This window comes from Chiloscyllium punctatum, chromosome 10, assembly GCF_047496795.1.
Source record: "Chiloscyllium punctatum isolate Juve2018m chromosome 10, sChiPun1.3, whole genome shotgun sequence".
Classification (NCBI taxonomy): domain Eukaryota; kingdom Metazoa; phylum Chordata; class Chondrichthyes; order Orectolobiformes; family Hemiscylliidae; genus Chiloscyllium; species Chiloscyllium punctatum.
In genome coordinates this window covers 99,898,653-99,904,918 of record NC_092748.1, presented here as the reverse complement: position 1 = coordinate 99,904,918, position 6,266 = coordinate 99,898,653, and the positions used below count along the sequence as shown (strand labels likewise).

The 6,266-nt window shown below is 42.4% G+C and overlaps 1 protein-coding gene across 8 annotated transcripts in view; it reads left to right on the top strand.

Annotated features, from left to right (window-relative positions):
* Nucleotides 1-6,266, top strand: part of gli2a (GLI family zinc finger 2a) — a 400,256-nt gene that overhangs the window by 294,621 nt on the left and 99,369 nt on the right. The window lies entirely within an intron of this gene.

Below are 6,266 nucleotides of genomic sequence, written 5' to 3'. Positions count from 1 at the left end.
GTATCACATAATCTGCAGCTTTTATTATTTCAGAATAAAATTATTTCCAACTCTTCTCATGAAGTGAAGAAAAATATTTCTAGCCATTCTCAAACTGACAGAAAACAACACTTTTCTGTTCACGGTCAAGGATGTATTAACAAATCCTAGTGTAAAGCAAACAGAGTTGATTTTTAAAATCTATCAGTGCTTACTCTTACCTCAGGTTTTGTACCATTTACTTTTGAAGTTGTATTTTTGCACAGATTTTAATTTATTACAGGTTAGCACAAATCCTGACAAGAATGCAACTACCCCAGAACAAAGACAGTCAGTCCTTTTGATGGACATCTGTATATACTGTGGTTTAGTTTGAAAACTTCCTCTACTTTGTGGGGTGAATGGTAACTCAGCAACTAGCATTTACTATTAATAGAGAAAGCTACGCAGATAAAGATAACTCCACCCGGTGGGCCAGTTGTTTCCTCTCTGTGAAGGGCCAGTGCCACGTGCACTTACACTGTTTACAACTGACTGCATATTACTAGGTTCTTCAGCATGTCCCTAAATCATCCAGGTCTGAACTCACTAATGGCTCAGAAGTTGAGAGCGATTTGGATTGTTTCATTTGAAGTAAGGATAACACTAATGTGCTTCCAACAGCCCCATATGGTACGTGTGCAGTAAAAGTTAACACAGAGAGCTGGATACGACAGCAAACTCCAAAGTGTTTAATGAATAGAACCAACAGTTGTGACAGTCTCCCTCCACAACTCAGCCCGAGCGCATTGAGGAAGCCTGACTTATCCGGGATTTTACACATATTTCTAGTTCGGCGGCATGCTCCGAGAAGGCACTGTACACAGATGTACTCTTTGTCTTTTATTTTTTGTTTAAAAGTTGTGTGCTGTACAGAATGTGTGCAGCTCACACTGAAATCATACCATATCGCAGCCAGGAGCCACAGGCTTCCAGTTTTTGGTTAAGTTGTAGATTCCAGGCAATCCATATTTTGTCAAATGTGCCGGACACGTGGATGGCCTGTGCCCAACCCTCACTGGGAAACTGTTTCTTACCGTATATGGTTTGATTCCTAATACACCACTCTATTCCATTGCTTCCATCTGACTCCTGCCGGGAGTAAGGAAAGCTTTAGTGGGAGAGAAGGGATTGTAGGAGGTTGCTGTATGTTTTCCTTCCATTATGCTGTGATTTATTACCTCATTCAAGTAAAATACTGTGGAAGCTAGAAAACTGGAATAAAACCCTGAAAATTCTGGAAATACTCAGTACAACAGGCAGCATCTGCAGAGAGAAAAAAATAGAGTTGATGTTTCTGTGACCTCACATCAGGACTTCTGATCAAAGCCCTGTAAAGTTTACTGTTTCTGTTTCTCTCTTTTGTTCTCCAGATGCCGCCAAAATTGCTCAGAATTGACCAGCATATTCAGTTTTCCTTTTGATTTTATGAACGACCTTTCCAAAGTTTGGAGTAAATGTAGAGAATGCTGGAGGAACTCAGAAAGTCTGACAGCATCTGTAGAGAGAGAAAAACAGACCTAACATTTCGAGTTTGGCAAAGAAGAATTTTTGGACTCAAAACATTACCTTTGTTTCTCTCTCCACAGGTGCTGCCAGACCTGCTGAATTTATCCTGCACTTTCTGTTTTCATTTCAGATTTCTACCATCCATATTGTTTACCTGTTATGCATTGGTTGGTGCACTCGGATAGTTAGAGTGTGGTGCTAATAATGCAAAGGTCATGGGTTCAATCATCCTACTGACTAATCCTGCAGGCTTTCAGCCACAAATCTAACCTGAGTATTCATGACAATAAAATCCAAATCTAAAATCTGAAGTCGATGTGTTGCCTATTGGGTCACTAAGCCACGCGGATTGGGACAGTGCTCACTGGTCCCTTATGAGTTAACTGAAAACTTTGGCAGTCAGGATACTGCAACTACTCTTAACATCCTCAGGCTAGGGAGGGGGAGAAAAAGTCAATGTTTCTAATCCTGATTTCTAACATTACAACAATGGCTACACTTCAAAAAGCATTTAATTGGCTGTAAAACACTTTGGGAGGTCCTCAGGTTAAAGATGCTGTCTAAACATAAGTTATTTTGTATGATCCATGTTTGAAGACTTCAGCAGGGCATAAATGGACAGACATCAGTTTAGGTACCCCACTAGACTCCACATTGACGCAGCCAGAAGATCTGTGTGCATTCTATAATTAGGATTGTATGTGAAGAGCAGATATTTGGGTGAGTGAAAGGATTGTGGAGGATTCTGTGAGAACTACAGGTTTCTGCTTTACCCCTCCCTTCCCCCTGGTCCCCTGATGTGACCACCTGATCAAGGTTTTACCTTTTGCCAATGAGAAAGCCGAATTGTTCATTTTTCAATTGGCTAGCTCTTGGCCTATCCGCTCTGCCCCCATCTCCTATAACAACAGGGATTAGGATATTTAAGATTGTTCATATCAAGAAAATGCCACACCCACATTTTAAGCCTCTATGATTTTCCCCTGGTGTTTGCTGACAGGAATGCCCTGCAGATTAATCTTAATTTGTGAAGAATCCAGAGCAATCCCTTTGGGGACCTGAAATAACTGCACAGAGGCCAATATCCCATCACCAGGTCACCCATTGTTTATGTTGCACAATACATGGGCTGTGACCAACCAGCTCGGAGTCAGTCCCTGAAGACAGGAGACTGTCTGAATCCCCTGTTTATATTGGTCCAGGTTAACAAGCCCAATCTTGTTGTCTATTAGATCCAGTACAGGATTGTACTTCAAAGATATAACACATTTACAACAAGAAGACAGAGAATTGCATTGGGGCTGAGGGGAAGAAGAGAAAGCAGCCATTTTTAGCTTAAGGGTTGCCAGATAGTGATTTCCTGGTTCAGTTTGACCAAATGGCTCAAATTTGAGTTGGCACATACTTCCTGTCTGCCAAGTTACTATCCAGAAGGTCGGAGTTCAACTCTTTTTGTTTATTCATTCACGGGATGAGCGTGTTACTGTCAGGGCTGAAAAATGTGTTTCTGGAAAAGCGCAGCAAGTCAGGCAGCATCCAAGGAGCAAGAGAATCGACGTTTCGGGCATAAGCCCTTCTTCAGGAATGAGGAGGGTGTGCCAAGTAGGCTAAGATAGAAGGTAGGGAGGAGGGTCTTGGAGGAGGGGCTTTGGGAATGCGATAGGTGGAAGGAGCTTAAGGTGCGGGTGATAGGCCGGAGAGGGGGGTGGGAGCGGAGAGGTTGGGAAGAAGATTGCAGGTCAAGAAGACGGTGCTGAGTCCGAGAGTTGGGACTGAGATAAGGTGGGGGAGGGGAAATGAGGAAGCTGGAGAAATCTGCATTCATCCCTTGTGGTTGGAGGGTTCCTAGGCAGAAGATGAGGCGCTCTTCCTCCAGGCGTCGTATTGCCATGGTCTGGCGATGGAGGAGGCCAAGGACCTGCATGTCCTTGGCGGAGTGGGAGGGGGAGTTTATTAGAACTTACCCTCTGTTACTGTAAGGCCCAGCATTTATTGCCCATACCTAATTGCCCAGAGGGCAATTAAGAGTCAATCGCATTGCTGTGGGTCTGGAGTCACATGTAGGCCAGATAAGGTAAGGATGGCAGTTTCCTTCCCTAAGGGACATTAGTGAACCAGATGAACATTTCCAACATTCAGCATTGAATTTATGGTCATCATTGGACTCCCAATTCCAGACTTTTACTGAATTCAAATCCCACTGTGTGCCACGGTGGGATTTGAACGCAGGTCCCCAGGACATTACCTAGATCTCTAGATTAGCAGTTCAGTGATAATTCCGCTAGATCATTACCTTCCCTATATTGAAGAATCCATTAACATAATTTCAAATAACCGTCTTAGAAAGATGTAATGGCTGAATTTAGGAAATGAGAAGATCAGTGTTACACTACTGCTACAGGAAATGGTTTCTGAAGTTTGTGTTAAGATGTGTTGTTGGGGCATCATTTTAGTGTGCACTTAGCTGTATTATGTCTGGTCTGGGAGTGTTTGATGGAGATGTAAGTTGTGTGTAATAAGAATGGTCCCACTCCCCAAATTAATGCCACTCAATTCAACAGTCATCAAGAAACAGAATTTCTGTTTCTGTTTAGTTGGAGATTTCAAATCTAAAGATCCACTCAGATTATCTGCATTTTACATAGCCATCGCCTGCCACATTATAGGCCATAGGTCAAAGTTCAAACAGTGAAGGGAGTTAATGGTACTGTACATCTGGTCTATAGCTCTTCTCTTCCCAGCTCATGTTAACAACACCTGGGGGATTAGATTCTTCAGGATGTTCCACTCTCAACAAAACTCTGACTTTGGAGAAGAGTTGAAAACACACCTTCAGTGTTCTCCCCTGACCCGCTTCTGAAGGAGGGGCATTGTTCTTACATTGGGCAACTTCCAGGCAAGATGAGATCTTGGAACAACCTGTCCCCTGAGCAGAGCGCCTGTTGGTCACCAGCAACAGCTGTTCTCACTGAATATTCACAATGTTTTTTTTTAAAGGAATTTTTATATTGACTGTTTGCAAAAGTAGATCATATCTTCATCTTCCCTGTAACATTGTATGCCACGCTCTGTTCTATTACCCCGATGGACTTTGTATGGTATGATCTGGTTGTGCTGCATGCAAAACACAACTTTTCATTATACCCATGTACATGTGACAATAATGACGCATCAAATCAAATCTAAATCAAATCATTATAACTGATACAAGTGAGAGCATAACTTCTGTGCAGCACCATTTAGGACATGTTTAAACACTCAGGCTATCTATTTCATGTGAGAGATGAGTGTAAAGGATGTGATGAATTCTCCCCCGTGGAATCTCTGTAGACTCAAATTCTTCCACTATCCAGAGACCATAGGCTCCGTGTAGATTCTTCAGGAATTGGCCTTTTCCCATATTTTTCCACATCCCCCCTAGGATTGGAAACATTATGTGTAAAATAGTGACACAGCAAACAGAGCAGTCATGGTGTGGAAGGAGAAGTTGTCCAGGTGACATCAAGGACCACAACGCTGAAGTTTCTCATAGTTGCTGTGAATTTTAATTGTACATTATCAACTAGAAAGGAGGATGTTGTTTTCCTTTGCCTTAAAATGCACGGTTAATTTCCTGACTTGGCCTCATTCAGTTTAGGAGCCCAGCTCGCAACAACAGCATCTCATTAACTTCATGACAGTTGAGGTAATTGACAATGAAGAATGAATAATTATGCTGTTTCCTTTGCAGAATTATTGCAAAAGCTGGTGAATAGAATTCGCACCAGTGACAAATCAAACACCACAGAGAAGACTCAATAATGGCAGGCAATGAGCTGTAAGATCTATCCAGTGAATCTCACTCCCGGTTCTTTCCCCCTAGCCTTGCAAAATGTACCCATTGTCTTTTGATTCTCCTTCCATCCCACTTTTAGCCACTGCATTCCCGATTGTACTAACATAGGCTGCAAAACGTTCTCTACATCACCCATCTTAGCCAAGTAGCAAAGTAAATCAATGTCCTTTGTTAACCAAACCTCCTCCAAGTTTATGTTTAGTTTCCTGATCAAAAAGCATCTAAGACTTTTGTTAGATGGACATTTTATAGGTGCTGACTCTTGCAGGACTTAATTTTTTAAGGATTATGAAAGGCTTCCAGATTTTGTGGAAATACCCACAGCGATTTCTTTAAAAGAGGTTGTTGAAAGGTCATGCTAGATACTGGCGATATTGTTTTAATAAGGCTCCCTCAAATCACATAACTGGTGATAACTGCTCACTCTGCTGTCAAACGCTGCTGGGCAGTACAAAGGGCAGCGATTGGTTGGAGAGAGTGCTTTGGTATCTGGAATTAGTTGAGGAAAGGAAACGTGAGCAGAAGGGCTGCCCATCTGATCTATTTTGTTAGAACCCTCTTGTTAAGTTCAGAAGGAGAACAGCATAGCCAGTCTGTCCACTTTGCTGATATCTCATTTCTGGTAAATCTCTTCTACACCCTTTCACGGAAGGTTACATCTAAGGCCTTGACATCCTTCTATTCCAGCTGGCATAGTAGTTGACAGTGGATGACCTGTGAACCGAAGCAATTGCTGGATTTTCACAAATGGGTCTGAGGCATGCAAATCAGGATTGTTCTAGGTTTAATCTTCAAAGCGTACAGAGTTTGCTGATCTGAAAAGGGGTGCCACAACAGAACGGTATTCAGGACCTGGGGAGGTGACTCCTGCCGAGCCTAGCCCAGGATAACAAAGTGATGTGTT